The sequence below is a fragment of the Bombina bombina genome, chromosome 3 (genome assembly GCF_027579735.1).
Source record: "Bombina bombina isolate aBomBom1 chromosome 3, aBomBom1.pri, whole genome shotgun sequence".
NCBI lineage: Eukaryota > Metazoa > Chordata > Amphibia > Anura > Bombinatoridae > Bombina > Bombina bombina.
In genome coordinates, this window is record NC_069501.1 from 69,929,355 (window position 1) to 69,950,483 (window position 21,129).

Genomic DNA, 21,129 nt, shown 5'->3' on the forward strand with positions numbered 1-21,129 from the left:
TTAAAAGAAAGAAATTTATCAGGTAAGCATAAATTTCTTTTTCTTTTACAAGATATGACGAGTCCACGGATTTCATCCTTACTTGAGGGATACAATACCAAAGCTACAGGACACGGATGAAAGGGAGGGACAAGACAGGAACCTAAACGGAAGGCACCACTGCTTGAAGAACCTCTCTCCCAAAAACAGCTTCAGGAGAAGCAAAAGTATCAAATTTGGATAATTTGGAAAAAGTGTGAAGAGACGACCAAGTTGCAGCTTTGCAAATCTGTTCAACAGAAGCATCGTTTTTAAATGCCCATGGGGAAGCCACAGCCCTAGTAGAATGAGCCGTAATTCTTTCAGGAGGCTGCTGTCCAGCAGTCTCATATGCCAGACGGATGATACTCTTCAGCCAAAAGGAAAGAGGTAGCCGTAGCTTTCTGACTCCTACGCTTTCCAAAAAAAAACAATGAATAATGAAGATGATTGACTAAAATCCTTAGTCGCCTGCAAGTAAAACTTTAGGGCACGGACCACGTACAAGTTATGCAACATACGCTCCTTCTTAGAAGGGTTAGGACATAATGAAGGAACAACAATTTCCTGATTAATATTCTTATTAAAAACAACCTTAGGAAGGAAACCAGGTTTGGTACATAAAACCACCTTATCAGAATGGAAGATAAGGCGAATCACATTGTAACGCTGAAAGGTCAGAAACTCTACGAGCAGAAGAAATAGCAACCAAAAACAAAACTTTCCAAGATAATAACTTAATATCTATGGAATGCATGGGTTCAAACGGAACCCCTTGAAGAACATTAAGAACTAAATTCAAACTCCAGGGTGGAGCAATTTGTCTAAACACAGGCTTGATTCTGGTCAGAGCCTGACAAAAAGACTGAACATCTGCCAAACGTTTGTGTAGTAAAAATGACAAAGCAGATATTTGTCCCTTTAAGGAACAAGCTGATAACCCTTTCTCCAATCCTTGGAGAAAAGACAGAATCCTAGGAATCCTAACTCTACTCCATGAGTAGCCATTGGATTCACACCAACAAAGATATTTACGCCATATCTTATGGTAGATCTTTCTAGTGACAGGCTTACGTGCCTGAATCAAAGTATCAATGACCGAATCAGAGAACCCCCGTTTAGATAAAATCTAATTTCCAAGCAGTCTCCAAGCAGTCTCCAAGCAGTCAGTTGCAGAGAAACTAGATTTGGGTGTTTGAAGGGTCCCTGAATGAAAAGGTCGTGCCTCAATGGAAGCTTCCACGGCAGCAGAGAGGACATGCCCACTAGATCGGCATACCAAGTCCTGCGAGGCCACGCAGGCGTGACTAGAATTACTGAAGCCCTCTCCTGTTTGATCCGAGCAATCACCCGGGGAAGGAGAACAAACGGTGGAAACGCATAAGCTAGGTTGAACGACCAAGGCACTGCCAAGGCATCAGTTTGGCCTGAGGATCCCTTGACCTGGACCCGTATCTTGGGAGCTTGGCATTCTGACGAGACACCATCAGATACAATTCCGGTTTGCCCCATCTGAGGATCAGAGTGGCAAAGACCTCCGGATGAAGTTCCCACTCCCCCGGATGAAACGTCTGTCTGCTTAAAAAGTCCGCTTCCCAGTTGTCCAAAACACACAAATAAAGCTCTCTCTCTTGCAGGCCTGTTATTTTGATGATCCAAAAAAAACACCAGCCCATAGATAGCAAAACCACATCTCCCAGCGTCAGCCCACATATGAATAAGTGAAAATCAAACACACTGATATCATTATAACAAAAGAGGATCCAGGAAAACCATTTTTATATCTATAGTGCTTACGGAGTATCCCTCCCCAGTTAGGGAAAAATGTCAGCCTGTTCTGATGTAACCAGTCTCCCCAGAAACAAATGACTGAACATACCTCAATGCTGCTTGTAGCATGACACACTGAAGATATTTATTTACACTACCTTCAACTGCTCAGTGGAAACCCAACCAGATCTTAGATAATTTTTGCTATGATCATTAGTATCAGGGCAGAAAAATAAGATGTCTCCACTCTCCCAGCATCAGCTCCTAGGGATTAAGTGACTGATGATTTCTCCCTGAGAAAAATAGTACTCATTTTAAAATAAAAAACTTCTTGATTCAAGAAACTAAACTAACACCTCACTTTACCTCTTCCTATCACTAACACAGGCAAAGAGAATGACTGGAGGTGGAGGGAAGGGAGGAGCTATATATACACAGCTCTGCTGTGGTGCTCTTTGCCACTTCCTGCTAGCAGGAGGATAAATCCCACAAGGATGAAATCCGTGGACTCATATCTTGTAAAAGAAATATAACTCCTGCAGCTTTGATACTATAGCTGAAGATTTGACATCTAGGCAGAATCTTCCGTTCCAGAATGCAGATCATCTGTTTAGACAAGCTACTTAGAAGTTGCCATAGCAAAGGCTGGATTTCTATCTTAGGTTTGCCATGCATTAGATTATTAATCCCACCATGTTTTAGTAATTGTTTCCAGCAGCCCCCCTGGTATAATAAAAAAATGCTGTGAGAGGAACCACCTCTTAGGTGGCAAAGAGAGGAGTGGAGTGATCAGATTCTATTACTTTTGCACTCAGAATCCAAGTAATGCGTTTATAGATTTCAGTAAAAAGTAGTCAATATTTTTTCAGGGACTTTTAAATAATTTAATTTACAAAACTTCCCCATGTTGATTTAGAAAATTAGGAAACTTCTAAAATACTGGGATTATTTTTGAAGCCATCAATGTTCCGCCACACAATCGGTGTCAACCTTATGAAGAATATGTAACATTACAAAAAGTTACAGGTTTATTACAAAACACAACCTTTTCAGTGCTACAAGAAAGAAAAAAGGTGGTGTAGTAAACTTTGTAACCTATTAGGGCTCAATTTATCAATCAAGAGCGGACAGGGGCAGACATATTTGTCCCTGTCCGCCCGAGCTCTCCTCTATCAGGCAGCAATACGCTGTCTGAATTTACCATGGCACACGAGCGCTATTTTGTGCTTGTGTACAACCCCGGCCCCTGCCCGCAACTGTCAATTTCCCCGGTCTGACAAGACCGGAGAAATTAAAATTCTCCACCTAAGAGACAGAGAAAGATGGTAGGGAAGCAATATAAATCCTTACTGCAGGTTCTCTTGTGAGAACCTGCAGCTGAAGGGAGAAGAAGGGTTGATAAATCAAGCCCTTTGTAGCCAACATTTTGTTTTTAGTTGTTCATAATAGTACTGTAAAAAAAAAAAATACTCAAAATAAGCAAACGCATGGCAAATTATCTACTGACTCATGATCCCATAACAAGTCTGAGGCTGACATATCCTGGGTGCATGGTGTCTGGGCTGGCTTCTCCATCTGGAGATGGACTGATAATGCTGCCTTATACAAGATAAAAAGGCACCACAGCATACGGCTTGCAGTTTTTTCAGGATGGTGTCTGCGAAGTAAACAGAACTTTCCATTCCCTGGTCTGTAGGATCACTTCAGCCCTCTGGTTTGACACGATTTTAAAGGCATCCATGTGCACCGTGTGACCTACCATGATCCCTGTGTGTACTCGCACACAAAAAGTAACCTATTGCCCACGGAAAATGGCAGCAACCAATTGGAACATTGAATCTAATGATAGAAAACAAAACAGCAATCACATTTCCAATTAAGGGATGGAATCCAGGATCTGCCACATCCAAAATCAATGTACAAATAAAATTATTCCAGCTTTAATTAAAATAGGACCTTTACTTATTGTATCAGGGTCCAAGGGAATAAAGGTCCATTTTTAATGAAAAAAGCTGAAATAAATTTTATTTTAGCACCAATTTGAACACCCAGCTTCTTGAAGGAGCTATTCTGCCTAGTACGAAAGTCTAGCCAGAGAACTGTCTAAATTATGCCCAAGCTGCAAAAGCCTACTGAACCTTCAAGCTGCCTCCTGCTTCGGCCACACCATGCAATAGAGTGGGGGAGAATTAGTCCTTCCCATTCTGTGATGGACACATATAAGAATGAAGGGGTAAGTGAAGCCATTTTAAAAAGGTAGTTAAATCAACAGTGATCCGTTCTGTAGATTCCCCCCTAGTATGTATCAGCTTTGAAAGCCAAGATAAATACAGATATATGGTTTCAAATCTATTTATAAATGCCATCTAAAGCACAAATTGCAAAGGTTAACAAATTGATTTAATAACATTGAAAAAGTGGGCTAATTTAGCTTGAAAGACATGAAAACCAAATTGTTCTTACATAATTCAGCTTGTATCAAATTTGCTTAAAGGGACACTCAGGTTAAATTAAATTTTCATGATTGAGATACAGCATGTAATTTTAAACAACTTTCCAATTTACTTCCATTAAAAAAAATGTGCACAGTCTTTTATATTTACAATTTTTGAATCGCCAGATCCTACTGAGCATGTGCAAGAACTCACAGACTATACGTATATGCATTTGTGATTGGCTGATTGCTATCACATTGTACAAGGGGAGTGGAAATATACTTGACTTTTAAATTTGTTATAAAAAAATCTACTATTCATTTGAAGTTCAGACTAAGTGCTATTGCATTGTCTTGTTATCTTGCATTTGTTGATTATGCAAATCTAATGTGTTGACTGGTCCTTTAATTCTCTTGGAATCCTTTAGTGAAGGAGCAGCAATGTAGTACTGGGGGTTGGATGAACACATTGAGTCAGTAGCTATATTCATATAGATGCAGCTACAAATCAGCAGCTAGCTCCCACTACTGCATTACTGCTCCTGAGCCTACCTAGGTATGCTTGTTAAAGGATATCAAGAACAACAAATAGGTAAGTACTAAAATAGAAATGTAATTATAAATGGCATGCTCTGACTCATGAAACCAATTTTAACTTTAATGTTCCTTTAATATTGGTGGATAGTAAATTCAGCCAGGTGGGTTATGCATTAAATAGATCCTGGGGAGAACACTGCACCTATGAAGAATATTTTCAGGGTTAGGAGACAATTCTTGGAGCCATAGCTCACTTTCTTCAAGACTTTGTCAAGCCCCTTCCCATGTTACAAATAAACATGTCACCTCCTAAAGGGATACCTTTATATAAGTGAGGCCTGCATGTGTAAGGCCGGATTACGGATGTTCCTTTAAGTCACAGTGACAGAGGGTCAATCTTATTTCTTAATCTGTACAAAAACAAACTTTAGGCTAGAAGAGATCTATAACCCACAACACAAAATATATATAAATAAATTAACTGTGACCCATAAAGATTTGCTTCCTACACTAACATATTTGTGTCTCTGGAGGGAATCGTGGTACACAGTTTTCTGTATACCAGTTGATATATCTAAGGGGAAAAAAAAAAAAAAGGGCGCCTCCTTATGTAGCCAATATAGTAACTGGATAACAAATATGTGTAGATGAATATACTCACAATGTAGGAAGGCAGAGGTATTGCCTAGGAGAGCGGTCTGGGAACTCGCAGTGTCCCAAAGAACTGTGCACTGTAGCGGGCTGCTCCTTTTAGAATCAAAGATGGATTCCAGGATCTATGAAAGGGAGGGAGGAAAAGGGTGACTCCTAGTGCAGATCAGTATGGTATTAGGGAGGTAACTTACTTCCAATTGGTAGCGGTTCTTGTTATAGGAGACCTTGTTTGCTTTATGTACTATATGCCTGAGGAAACAGTGCAGCAGACGCTGAGAAACGCATAGCAATTAGTACATGTGTTTTTATATGATTGTACTTTGTATTTTTATCTTTTAAATATAAACTCCACTTTTTATTATTAAGCAAGATTTGTAGTCTACGTGCTTGATTTCACCGGTCTAACACTAGTGGAACACACGCATCCGGGACGCCAAGGGTTATGTGCACTGGGCCACTACAACAGCCCAGTAAGTTTCACTTGCACCATTCGGGTGCTTTGGAAAACGTGAGTACCCGCAATACTGGGGGAGTGAATTGTTTCAGAAATACCGTACTGATCTGCACTAGGAGTCGCCCTTTTCCTCCCATCCTTTCATAGTTGATATATCTAGTCTGGGTGCTATGCTTTTTGGTTTTGTCAGGAAGGTCACATTTTCCAATCCATACATTTGTTATAAATTGCAGATATATTTTTTTTTAACCTAAGTGAAAAGAACAATGGCTAAACACTGTTGGTCTGCCTATTCTGCATGTTTACACTTCACAGTCAATAGTGCAACCCACTCAAAACAACCCTCAGTTTTTCACCCAATACCCCGTACCTGTGACACACTTCGATGGGTGCTGTGACACTAGGGTGTCAGGACACACTGGTTAAGAATCCCTGATCTAGACAGAGCAGCAGCGGAAAGACAGGCCAAAAGCATAGCATATGATGGTGTCCAGGGACGGAAGGTTAAGTCTTTTCCAAGCACACACTTAACAATCAAACTGAAATGTAAAAAAAGAAGGAAAAAAAAAAGAAAAAAAAAGAAACCAAAGGTTAAAAAAAATGTTACTAGAAGAGCTGAAGATCTTTAGTTTAATACTTTATATTTTGTTAAGTTTAGGCTTAATATATACGGTAGCTTTTCATTCAAGCAAAGCTTATAAATGTTACTGATGAAATATAAAAGTACAAAACATAAGCAACTCTTAAATGGTAAGGATACACCACTCACTCCAACCACCTACCAAGACTTCAAAGTATTGACTTTTGCAGCATTTGCCCTCTAGGTATACTAGAGCTCACTTTATAAATATGGCAAATCACTGAGTCTGCCCAAAGCATATTGAAAGCAAGTTTATATTTATTTTAATTAAAAATAAATCAATGTAAAAGGCTCTGGGTATTTACAACTGTGGACACAAACCCAAATCTAGCAGAGAGAACACCTGCGCCCTCATATGGCCAAATCACAGAACTTCATTAACGGGGCTTAATATTACAAATCAAGCATACCAACAAAGATTTAAGTGCACATTTCTATATTAATCCAAAATTGACCTAAAAAAAAAAAAGTTAGGACATTAAACCCATTTTCCCCCCCCTGGTTCATATACAGTTATAAACAACTTTCCAATGTACTTGTATCATGTAATATGCTGTTCTCTTGGCGTCCTTTGTTGGAAAAGCATATTGACATAGGCTCAGGAGCAGCAGTGCACTACTGGGAGATAGCTGCTGATTGGTGGCTGCAGGTATATGCCTCATCATTGGCTCAACTGATATTTTCAGCTAACTCCCAGAGGTGCAATGCTGCTCCTGCTAAGAGAATGAAGTAAAGTGGATAATAAAAGTACATTGAAAAACAGCATAAAATTATATGCTCTATCTGAATCATGAAAGAAAATCTGGGTTTCATGTCCCTTTAAACTCAATGTTTCATTATGCACAATTAAAAGTAAAGCAAAAGTTTAAAAGTTAACACCTTGAGATTTGATTATAAATGTTTAGTTATGATAGTGAACAACTTTACAATATACTTTTATTTATGTTGCTCCATATCCTTAAAAATTTGACTTTTGCAACCCTCACAGCTGGAAATGCACCCTGCAAACGTCTCAAGAATAGTCCTGCTACATAGCACCTGCAAACGTCTCAAGACTAGACCTGCTACATAGCACCTGCAAACGTCTCAAGACTAGACCTGCTACATAGCACCTGCAAACGTCTCAAGACTAGACCTGCTACATAGCACCTGCAAAACAATGCACTGTATACCAACAATAGGACCATAGGTAGCGTTGCCAGCTGCAGACTCAAGCCTGTGTAAGGCAAGTGGTGAAGAGTTAGTCTAGTGAAAACCCCATTACATCTAACGAGATGTTAAACGGATTTAAAAAGGTTTATTAGATCTGTGCATTCAGCAGTTTTGCTAGCTGCTAAATACGGCCGCTCAAAGCATTCGGCTCTTTTCAGAGCCGGATTTCTTCTTGTGAAAGTGCAATAGACTAACCTATGAATTTGCACAGTGTGTTGCATTTTTGCAAGAAGAAATACGACTCTGTAAAAAGGGACTGAATGCTGTGAGGGGCTGTCTTCCGCATTCGGCAGCTAACGAAACTGCTGACTGCACATACCTATTCGTGATATTCAACTGCAAACAAATGGGGACGAAGGTGGCCACCAGTGGCATTCAGCCATTTTCAGAGCTGGATTTCTTCTTTTAAAAATGCAACACACTAAGATCTGGGCAAATCCATTGTTTGGCTGTGGATAGGATTGACCCTTTTGGCCACATTCAGTAACTAACTCTTCAATTTGTTGCTTTTAATCTTAAGTTGTATACTTGCAAGTGAGTGTCAGACTTTCTCTGTGTGTGATCTTGATTAATTTGTTTTGAAATTTTCCTTGTGGGCTTTGCATCCAGACTTGTCTGGGGTTAACTGCCTGGGACTCTGGGGGCTGTACAGCTGGCTGTGAGTGCTATTGAGCACCAAGGGCTGTGCAGTTGGCTGTGAGTGCTATTGAGCACCAAGGGCTGTGCAGTTGGCTGTGAGTGCTATTGAGCACCAAGGGCTGTGCATTTTGCTGGGTCATGGGATGAGTACCGAGATACACACACGTCTGATTTTGGTCTCCTAGCTTTTCAAATAAATCAGTCATTCCCAGTCTCATAGGATTAAAGACATTGAGCAACATTTATTTAGTACAAGTTTAATATGGAACTGCTATAAATGTTGCATATCATCTAAGTATTCACAATTTGAGAAAACAGGGCAGGCATCTCAATGTTGACTGTCACCCACTTGTGACTATGATGTCATTTAGAGACTTTGCATAGTAACATTTTTGTAATTCCTAATAAAAGTAAAAAAAAAAAAAAAAAAAAAAAAAATTATGCTTACCCGATACAGTTCTTTCTGGATATGGAGAGTCCACGACATCATTCCAATTACTAGTGGGAATATCACTCCTGGTCAGCAGGCTTAGGCAAAGAGCACCACAGCAAAGCTGTTAAGTGTCACTCCCCTACCCATAATCCCCAGTCATTCGACCAAAGGGAAATGGAAAAAGGAATAACACAAAAGGTGTAGAGGTGCCTGAGGTTTAGCCAAAAATAACGGTCTTAAGGGTGGGGTCGTGTACGCCATATACGGAAAGAAATTCATCAGGTAAGCATAAATTTTGTTTTCTTTCCTAAGATATGGAGAGTCCACAACGTCATTCCAATTACAATAAGGAGGGAGAACAAGACAGGCAGACCTAAACAGAAGGCACCACCGCTTGAATCTTTCTCCCAAAAGAAGCCTCAGCCGAGCCAAAAGTATCAAATTTGTAAAATTTGAAACAAGTATGCAGAGAGGACCAATGTGCAGCCTTGCAAATCTGTTCTACAAAAGCTTCATTTTTGAAAGCCCAAGAAGAGGAGACAGCCATCATGGAATGAGCTGTAATTCTCTCAGGAGGCTGCTGAGCAGCAGTCTCATAAGCAAAACGAATTATACTTCTCAACCAGAGGAAGAGAGATATAGCAGTAGCCTCCCGACTTTTACGCTTTCCTGAGAAACAAACAAACATGGCAGCAGACTGGTGAAAATCCTTTGTCGCCTGTATGGAAGAATTTAAAAGTACTCACAATATTCAAGTTAAGCAACAGACATTCCTTATGAGACGAAGTATTAGGACAGAGAGAGGGAACAACAATGTACTGATTAATATTTCTATTCGAAACAACTTTAGGGAGAAACCCCAATATAGTATGAAAAACCGCCTTATCCGCATGAAAGATAAGGCGAATCACACTGCAAAGCCAATCGTTTCGAAAACTCTCCGAGCAGAAGAGATAGCAATAAGAAACAAAACCATCCAAGATAACTTAAAGTGAATCTTAAAGTAATCTTTTCATGGGTCAGTTTGAAGAACAAAATATCTATAATGGCCCATGGGGGGCGAACCTTGTGCATTATTGCAGATACATAGATGACATTTTTATAATATGGAGAGGAGACCGAGCTTCTCGAATCCTTTATGATAGATATCAATACTAACAACATGGGCATTTCATTCACACACGATTACAGTAGTCATAAAATCCACTTCTTAGACATTGAAGTAGAAATAAATAATCAGGTACATACCCAAACCTACTTCAAAGACATTGATGCCAACAATTATGTCCACTCTGAAAGTTGTCACCTGGCTCAGTGGAAATTAAACATCCCTAAAAGTCAGTTCATGAGGGTAAAAAAGAACTGTTCCTCCTTAGATACCTATAAATCACAATCAGAAATCCTTAGTACCAGATTCATTGAAAAGGGATATGACCCTAGACTAATAGAGAGGACACAGAAAGAAGTTGCCAATATAGAAAGAGAATCACTTTTGATCACAAAAACCAAAGAAAAAAGAAATCCTCTTAAAAAGCACAACTTAGAGGAGAATAACCTAGACAATCTATTCATACCTTTTATCACTAACTATAGTGTACAACATTCAGAGATAAAAAAGATACTTAAACACGGGTATCTTCTAAAACAAGACCAAGTTCTAGGTCACAGATTAAAAAAACCATCCGGATGTTATTTTTAAAAAAAACAAAAAATCTAAAGAATTGGCTTTCACCTAGCGAATTCAAAAAGAATAAAACAAAAAATGATAGAGATCTCGAAGGTGAAGCACTTGTTGGTTTCTACCCATGCAATTCATGCAAGTCCTGCAAATATAGCTCAAAAATAAAAGAAATTAAGTCCACTACGACGGGTCAGTTCACTAAAATTAGAGAACTGATTAGATGTACAGACAAAAACATAATCTATTGCATTCAATGCTCTTGTAAATTATTTTACTTCGGACAAACGAGCAGAATGTTAAGACAGAATACGTGAACACATTAAAAATTGAACACGAATCTGTTGACACTAATCTTTATGCACATTTTAAAGAGAAACATTCTAGTAACCTGAAACATTTCAAATTCTGGGGAATTAAAAAGATTAATTTAGGCAATAGAGGAGGAAATATGAACACACTCCTCACCAAGACAGAAGCGGAATTTATATACAACTATAAAAGTCTTCACCCGTATGGCCTTAATTCTGAATTAGACCTCAATTTTATAATCTAGACTTCAAAGTACCTTAATAAATGACATGCCTTTCAAAAAAAGATTTAACAATCAAAAAAAGATGCAACTCCTAAAAACGATCTGTCTTTCAAAAAACGATCTGTCTTTCAAAAAACGATCTGTCTTTCAAAAAACGATATGTCTTCCAAATAAGGGCATGTTTTTGATATCATATTTCTATAGCATTTCACTTCAATATTTTTTAGAGTTAACCATACTCACGACTTAATCACCACTAAAAAAGTTTTTTGTTGCAAATACGTACTGCTCGTGGTTTTATATATATATATATATTTTTTCATATTTTTCCATAATCTTTCATGGAAATATTTCATGTACAATTTTTTGTATTATCTCTGGTATATAGATCTACTGCACAATCTAAATGCTTTTACTCCAATGCTCATTAGTTCTAACATTCATCAAAATAGAACAAAATGTTGAGGTATTTATAAACATATAACGAATGTTGATTAAACTGTGAAAAATCATCACATGACTCTCATCACATGACTCTCATCACATGACTCTCATCACATGACTCTCATCACATGACTCTCATCACATGACTCTCATCACATGACTCTCATCACATGACTCTCATCACATGACTCTCATCACATGACTCTCATCACATGACTCTCATCACATGACTCTCATCACATGACTCTCATCACATGACTCTCATCACATGACTCTCATCACATGACTCTCATCACATGACTCTCATCACATGACTCTCATCACATGACTCTCATCACATGACTCTCATCACATGACTCTCATCACATGACTCTCATCACATGACTCTCATCACATGACTCTCATCACATGACTCTCATCACATGACTCTCATCACATGACTCTCATCACATGACTCTCATCACATGACTCTCATCACATGACTCTCATCACATGACTCTCATCACATGACTCTCATCACATGACTCTCATCACATGACTCTCATCACATGACTCTCATCACATGACTCTCATCACATGACTCTCATCACATGACTCTCATCACATGACTCTCATCACATGACTCTCATCACATGACTCTCATCACATGACTCTCATCACATGACTCTCATCACATGACTCTCATCACATGACTCTCATCACATGACTCTCATCACATGACTCTCATCACATGACTCTCATCACATGACTCTCATCACATGACTCTCATCACATGACTCTCATCACATGACTCTCATCACATGACTCTCATCACATGACTCTCATCACATGACTCTCATCACATGACTCTCATCACATGACTCTCATCACATGACTCTCATCACATGACTCTCATCACATGACTCTCATCACATGACTCTCATCACATGACTCTCATCACATGACTCTCATCACATGACTCTCATCACATGACTCTCATCACATGACTCTCATCACATGACTCTCATCACATGACTCTCATCACATGACTCTCATCACATGACTCTCATCACATGACTCTCATCACATGACTCTCATCACATGACTCTCATCACATGACTCTCATCACATGACTCTCATCACATGACTCTCATCACATGACTCTCATCACATGACTCTCATCACATGACTCTCATCACATGACTCTCATCACATGACTCTCATCACATGACTCTCATCACATGACTCTCATCACATGACTCTCATCACATGACTCTCATCACATGACTCTCATCACATGACTCTCATCACATGACTCTCTCTCATCCAATCACATGACTCTCTCTCATCCAATCACATGACTCTCTCTCATCCAATCACATGACTCTCTCTCATCCAATCACATGACTCTCTCTCATCCAATCACATGACTCTCTCTCATCCAATCACATGACTCTCTCTCATCCAATCACATGACTCTCTCTCATCCAATCACATGACTCTCTCTCATCCAATCACATGACTCTCTCTCATCCAATCACATGACTCTCTCTCATCCAATCACATGACTCTCTCTCATCCAATCACATGACTCTCTCTCATCCAATCACATGACTCTCTCTCATCCAATCACATGACTCTCTCTCATCCAATCACATGACTCTCTCTCATCCAATCACATGACTCTCTCTCATCCAATCACATGACTCTCTCTCATCCAATCACATGACTCTCTCTCATCCAATCACATGACTCTCTCTCATCCAATCACATGACTCTCTCTCATCCAATCACATGACTCTCTCTCATCCAATCACATGACTCTCTCTCATCCAATCACATGACTCTCTCTCATCCAATCACATGACTCTCTCTCATCCAATCACATGACTCTCTCTCATCCAATCACATGACTCTCTCTCATCCAATCACATGACTCTCTCTCATCCAATCACATGACTCTCTCTCATCCAATCACATGACTCTCTCTCATCCAATCACATGACTCTCTCTCATCCAATCACATGACTCTCTCTCATCCAATCACATGACTCTCTCTCATCCAATCACATGACTCTCTCTCATCCAATCACATGACTCTCTCTCATCCAATCACATGACTCTCTCTCATCCAATCACATGACTCTCTCTCATCCAATCACATGACTCTCTCTCATCCAATCACATGACTCTCTCTCATCCAATCACATGACTTTCTCTCATCCAATCACATGACTCTCTCATCCAATCACATGACTTTCTCTCATCCAATCACATGACTTTCTCTCATCCAATCACAGAGAACCACAGTGTATTTAAAGGCCTGACTAGGCTGAAACGCGTAGAAATTTGCTCATAACTTGTGAAATTAAGTAGTAGGTAAGGTGGTTGAGACCAACTCTAATTCACAGAGTTGTTTTTTCTTGGAAATACCATCATACCCATGATCTACTTTCTTCTGTCCAGCACTGGAATCTGAATAATATGGACGCTGTTACAAACTCCATTTGCAATACAACTGCTTGACTTACATATGCGGTAGGTGTGGTGCATCGAGCCTCTTTAATATATGAATTGACTCTATATGCGTAATTCCCACCCATGACCCACATTTGTTAAAAGCAGTCTGATTCATTTTTACTTCAAAGAAACGAAGTCTGTCGTTGCTTATCATTACTCCTGCACTCTGACCTCCTGACCGGAACCGGTCCACAGCACGGGACATCCCGCAAATACGGCTGTGAATGTGTCTGAAATTTAACTCACAGTCATTGGATACAAGCCAGAAGATTTTGCAAGCTTTTCGCTGTTTTAAAAACAACGCAGAGGGAATTTTCCAAGTCATACCTGCATTCATATAAACAGCTGGATCAGACACTCTAATCACTGGCCTGATTGTGAAAGGACGGTAACATTGACTCTGTTTCAATTTTAACATTGTGTTACTTTGCAACATTATTTTTATAGTTACTTATAGCACTACACACTGATGTTTTATAATTTATGCTGATTCTCATCCTATTTTAATTGTACTATTTTACTTTGTATCAGATGCCGGCATCGCTTATTGTAATATAATTATAAACAAATATAAACTTTTTTATTATACTCTTGTGTAATCCACATTCCTTATATAGTTCTTTACCTCTCATATGCTGTTTTTTACAGCGCGTTCCCATATCCCCTTGTTCTTTAACTTAAAGTGAAGGTCAACTTCATGCAACTACCCCCACGGCATTGGATAGACTTTGCAAAATGAGGGTGGGTTTAATTAATCAAATTTGTTATAGTTCAGTATTCTTTTTTTATTTTATTTTTTATTTATTTTAACATTTTTACCTATTGAGCGCTCCAAACGTAAGCACAGCTCTCCTGCCCGGCATTTTGTCAAGTTGATTGACCGATGAAGATTCTTAAAAGAACAAATCCTTGTTTCCCCCTGGGACGTGACGTTTATGCAATGGGACTGAATGCCCAGGGGGGGGGGGGGGGACACACACAAGGATTCATTCTTTTAAGAATAGTCATCTGTCAATCAATTTGACAAAATGCCAGGCGGGAATGCTGCGCTTATCGGAGCGCTCAAAACAAAACATTAAAAATTGAAATTAAATATATAACATATTTGATTAATTAAACCCACCCTCATTTTACAAAGTCTATCCAATGCCGTGGGGCAGTTGCGCGAAGTTGACCTTTAATTTAATATCTATGGAATGCATTGGCTCAAACGGAGCCTGCTGTAAAACTTTAACAAAATTAAGGCTCCAAGGAGGAGCAACAGGTATAAACACAGGCCTGATTCTGACCAGGACCTGACAAAAAGATTGCACATCTGGCACATCCGCCAGACGCTTATGTAAAAGAATAGCTAATGCAGAAATTGAACCTTTAAGAGAACTGACTGACAACCCTTTCTCCAGACCTTCCTGGAGAAAAGACAACATTCTAAGAATCCTGACCCTACATCAAGAGTAGCCCTTTGATTCACACCAATAAAAAAAAAAAAATACTTATGCCATACCTTATGGTAAATTGTACGAGTTACATGCTTGCAAACAAGCAGCATGGTCTCAATGAATGACTCAGAAAACCCAAGCTTAGACAGAACTAAGGTTTCAATCTCCAAGCAGTCCGCTTCAGAGAAATAAGATTTGGATGGAGGAATGGACCATGAGTTAGAAGGTCCTTCCTCAGGAGGTAACCTCCAAGGTGGTACAGATGACAACTTAACTAGGTCTGCATACCAGATCCTGCAAGGCCATGCAGGAGCTATTAGAATAACTAACGCTCTCTCCTGTTTGATACAAGCAATGACTCGTGGAAGAAGCTCAAATAGAGGAAACAGATATGCTAGACTGAAAACCCATGGAACCAGCAGAGCATCTATCAAAGCGGCTGCGGATCTCTTGAACTTGAAATCGTACCTTGGCATTCTGCCGAGATGCCATCAGATCCAACTCCTGTACCCCCCCCACTTGAGGGTTAACCTTGAGAACACCTCCGGATGGAGAGCCCACGCCCCAGGATGAAATGTCTGTCTGCTCAGGAAATCCACTTCCCAGTTGTCCACTCCTGGAATGTGGAAGGCAGAAAGACAATTGTGAGCTTCCGCACACTGAATAATCTGAGCCACCTCCTTAATGGCTAAGGAACTCTGCGTTCCTCCCTGGTGGTTGATGTAAGCCACTGAGATGATGTTGTCCGACTAGAACCTGATAAACCGGTTAAGGACAATTGAGGCCAAGCCATCAAAGTATTGTAAATCGCTTTCAACTCCAAGATGTTTATGGGGAGAACAGACTCCATCCAAGTCCATAGTCCCTGTGCCTTTAACGAGTCCCAGATTGCTCCCCAGCCTAGAAGGCTGGCGTCAGTGATCACAATAACCCAGGAAGGTCTCCATAAACATGTGCCCTGAGATAGATGGTCAAGAGAAAGCCACCACAGGAGAGTCTTGTCGACTGGTTTAGATCTATCCTCTAAGATAGATCCGAATGGTCTCCGTTCTATTGTCTGAGCATGCACAACTGCAGAGCTCTGAAATGGAATCGAGCAAAGGGAATGATGTCCATGGAAGCGACCATCAGACCAATTACCTCCATACATTGAGCCCCTGATGCCCGATCAGTAGACTGTAGAGGCACAAGGAGAGAGAATTTTGGATATTCTGACCTCCGTCATTAAAATATCCATAGGTAGAGAAACTATTATGGTCCCAAAAAAAAAAAAAACATAATTTATGCTTACCTGATAAATTCCTTTCTTCTGTTGTGTGATCAGTCCACGGGTCATCATTACTTCTGGGATATAACTCCTCCCCAACAGGAAATGCAAGAGGATTCACCCAGCAGAGCTGATATAGCTCCTCCCCTCCACGTCAGTCCCAGTCATTCGACCAAGAATCAACGAGAAAGGAGTAACCAAGGGTGAAGTGGTGACTGGAGTATAATTTAAAAGATATTTACCTGCCTTAAAAACAGGGCGGGCCGTGGACTGATCACACAACAGAAGAAAGGAATTTATCAGGTAAGCATAAATTATGTTTTCTTCTGTTATGTGTGATCAGTCCACGGGTCATCATTACTTCTGGGATACCAATACCAAAGCAAAAGTACACGGATGACGGGAGGGATAGGCAGGCTCATTATACAGAAGGAACCACTGCCTGAAGAACCTTTCTCCCAAAAATAGCCTCCGAAGAAGCAAAAGTGTCAAATTTGTAAAATTTGGAAAAAGTATGAAGCGAAGACCAAGTTGCAGCCTTGCAAATCTGTTCAACAGAGGCCTCATTCTTAAAGGCCCAAGTGGAAGCCACAGCTCTAGTGGAGTGAGCTGTAATTCTTTCAGGAGGCTGCTGTCCAGCAGTCTCATAGGCTAAACGTATTATGCTACGAAGCCAAAACGAGAGAGAGGTAGTAGAAGCTTTTTGACCTCTCCTCTGTCCAGAATAAACGACAAACAGGGAAGAAGTTTGGCGAAAATCTTTAGTTGCCTGTAAGTAGAACTTGAGGGCACGAACTACATCCAGATTGTGTAGAAGACGTTCCTTCTTTGAAGAAGGATTTGGACACAAGGATGGAACGACAATCTCTTGATTGATATTCCTGTTAGTAACTACCTTAGGTAAGAACCCAGGTTTAGTACGCAGAACTACCTTATCTGAGTGAAAAATCAGATAAGGAGAATTACAATGTAATGCTGATAACTCAGAGACTCTTCGAGCCGAGGAAATAGCCATTAAAAACAGAACTTTCCAAGATAACAATTTTATATCAATGGAATGAAGGGGTTCAAATGGAACACCTTGTAAAACGTTAAGAACTAAGTTTAAACTCCATGGCGGAGCAACGGCTTTAAACACAGGCTTGATCCTAGCTAAAGCCTGACAAAAGGCCTGGACGTCTGGATTTTCTGACAGACGCCTGTGTAACAAGATGGACAGAGCTGAAATCTGTCCCTTTAAAGAACTAGCCGATAAACCCTTTTCTAAACCTTCTTGTAGAAAAGACAATATCCTAGGAATCCTAACCTTACTCCAGGAGTAACGTTTGGATTCGCACCAGTATAGGTATTTGCGCCATATTTTATGGTAAATCTTTCTGGTAACAGGCTTCCTAGCCTGGATCAGGGTATCAATAACCGACTCAGAAAAACCACGCTTTGATAAAATCAAGCGTTCAATTTCCAAGCAGTCAGTTTCAGAGAAGTTAGATTTTGATGTTTGAATGGACCCTGTATCAGAAGGTCCTGTCTTAGAGGTAGAGACCAAGGTGGACAGGATGACATGTCCACTAGATCTGCATACCAAGTCCTGCGTGGCCATGCAGGCGCTATTAGAATCACTGATGCTCTCTCCTGTTTGATTTTCGCAATCAATCGAGGAAGCAGCGGGAAGGGTGGAAACACATAAGCCATCCCGAAGTTCCAAGGTGCTGTCAAAGCATCTATCAGAACCGCTCCCGGATCCCTGGATCTGGACCCGTAGTGAGGAAGTTTGGCGTTCTGGCGAGACGCCATGAGATCTATCTCTGGTTTGCCCCAACGTCGAAGTATTTGGGCAAAGATCTCCGGATGAAGTTCCCACTCTCCCGGATGAAAAGTCTGGCGACTCAAGAAATCCGCCTCCCAGTTCTCCACTCCCGGGATGTGGATTGCTGACAGATGGCAAGAGTGAGACTCTGCCCAGCGAATTATCTTTGATACTTCCATCATTGCTAGGGAGCTTCTTGTCCCTCCCTGATGGTTGATGTAAGCTACAGTCGTGATATTGTCCGACTGAAACCTGATGAACCCCTGAGTTGTTAATTGGGGCCAAGCCAGAAGGGCATTGAGAACTGCCCTCAATTCCAGAATGTTTATTGGAAGGAGACTCTCCTCCTGATTCCATAATCCCTGAGTCTTCAGAGAATTCCAGACAGCGCCCCAACCTAGCAGGCTGGCGTCTGTTGTTACGATTGTCCAGTCTGGCCTGCTGAATGGCATCCCCCTGGACAGGTGTGGCCGATAAAGCCACCATAGAAGAGAATTTCTGGTCTCTTGATTCAGATTCAGGGTAGGGGACAAATCTGAGTAATCCCCATTCCACTGACTTAGCATGCACAATTGCAGCGGTCTGAGGTGTAGGCGTGCAAAAGGTACTATGTCCATTGCCGCTACCATTAAGCCGATCACCTCCATGCATTGAGCTACTGACGGGTGTTGAATGGAATGAAGGACACGGCATGCATCTTGAAGCTTTGTTAACCTGTCTTCTGTCAGGTAAATCTTCATTTCTACAGAATCTATAAGAGTCCCCAAGAATGGAACTCTTGTGAGAGGAAAAAGAGAACTCTTCTTTTCGTTCACTTTCCATCCATGCGACCTTAGAAATGCCAGAACTAACTCTGTATGAGACTTGGCAGTTTGAAAGCTTGAAGCTTGTATTAGAATGTCGTCTAGGTACGGAGCTACCGAAATCCCTCGCGGTCTTAGTACCGCTAGAAGGGCACCCAGAACCTTTGTGAAGATTCTTGGGGCCGTAGCCAATCCGAATGGAAGAGCTACAAACTGGTAGTGCCTGTCTAGGAAGGCAAACCGTAGATACCGTTGATGATCTTTGTGAATCGGTATGTGAAGGTAAGCATCTTTTAAATCCACTGTGGTCATGTACTGACCCCTTTGGATCATAGGTAAGATTGTCCGAATAGTTTCCATTTTGAACGATGGAACTCTTAGGAATTTGTTTAGAATCTTTAAATCTAAGATTGGCCTGAAAGTTCCCTCTTTTTTGGGAACCACAAACAGGTTTGAGTAGAACCCTTGTCCATGTTCCGACCGTGGAACTGGATGGATCACTCCCATTAATAACAGATCTTGTACACAGCGTAGAAACGCTTCTTTCTTTATCTGGTTTGTTGACAACCTTGACAGATGAAATCTCCCTTTTGGTGGAGATAATTTGAAGTCCAGAAGGTATCCCTGAGATATGATCTCCAGCGCCCAGGGATCCTGAACATCTCTTGCCCAGGCCTGGGCGAAGAGAGAAAGTCTGCCCCCCACTAGATCCGGTCCCGGATCGGGGGCTCTCGATTCATGCTGTCTTTGGGGCAGCAGCAGGTTTCCTGGCCTGTTTGCCCTTATTCCAGGACTGGTTAGGTTTCCAGCCTTGCCTGTAACGAGCAACAGCTCCTTCCTGTTTTGGTGCAGTGGAGGTTGACGCTGCTCCTGTTTTGAAATTCCGAAAGGGACGAAAATTAGACTGTCTAGCCTTAGCTTTGGCTTTGTCTTGAGGTAGGGCGTGGCCCTTACCTCCTGTAATGTCAGCGATAATTTCTTTCAAACCGGGCCCAAATAAGGACTGCCCCTTGAAAGGTATATTAAGTAATTTGGACTTAGAAGTAACATCAGCTGACCAGGATTTTAGCCACAGTGCTCTACGTGCCTGTATGGCGAATCCAGAGTTCTTAGCCGTAAGTTTGGTTAAATGTACTACGGCCTCCGAAATGAATGAATTAGCTAGTTTAAGGACTCTAAGCCTGTCCATAATATCGTCAAGCGTAGATGAACTAAGGTTCTCTTCCAGAGACTCAATCCAAAATGCTGCCGCAGCCGTAATCGGCGCGATACATGCAAGGGGTTGCAATATAAAACCTTGTTGAACAAACATTTTCTTAAGGTAACCCTCTAATTTTTTATCCATTGGATCTGAAAAAGCACAGCTATCCTCCACCGGGATAGTGGTACGCTTAGCTAAAGTAGAAACTGCTCCCTCCACCTTAGGGACCGTTTGCCATAAGTCCCGAGTGGTGGCGTCTATTGGAAACATCTTTCTAAATATTGGAGGGGGTGAGAACGGCACACCGGGTCTATCCCACTCCTTAGTAACAATTTCAGTTAATCTCTTAGGTATAGGAAAAACGTCAGTACTCGCCGGTACCGCAAAGTATTTATCCAACCTACACAGTTTCTCTGGTATTGCAACGGTGTTACAATCATTGAGAGCCGCTAAGACCTCCCCTAGTAATACACGGAGGTTCTCCAATTTAAATTTAAAATTTGAAATATCTGAATCCAATCTGTTTGGATCAGAACCGTCACCCACAGAATGAAGCTCTCCGTCCTCATGCTCTGCAAGCTGTGACGCAGTATCAGACATGGCCCTAGTATTGTCAGCGCACTCTGTTCTCACCCCAGAGTGATCACGCTTGCCTCTTAGTTCTG

General features: G+C 40.9%; 1 protein-coding gene across 2 annotated transcripts in view; it reads right to left on the bottom strand.

Annotated features, from left to right (window-relative positions):
- Positions 1 to 21,129, bottom strand: part of LOC128652881 (POU domain, class 2, transcription factor 1) — a 269,120-nt gene that overhangs the window by 171,304 nt on the left and 76,687 nt on the right. Inside the window, exon 2 of one of the 2 annotated variants that reach the window (XR_008401311.1) lies at positions 6,238 to 6,406. The exons of the other annotated variant lie outside the window; for it this stretch is intronic. The gene's annotated coding sequence lies outside the window, so the exon portion shown is untranslated. The remainder of the gene's footprint in view (positions 1 to 6,237; positions 6,407 to 21,129) is intronic. 2 annotated transcript variants of the gene reach the window in all.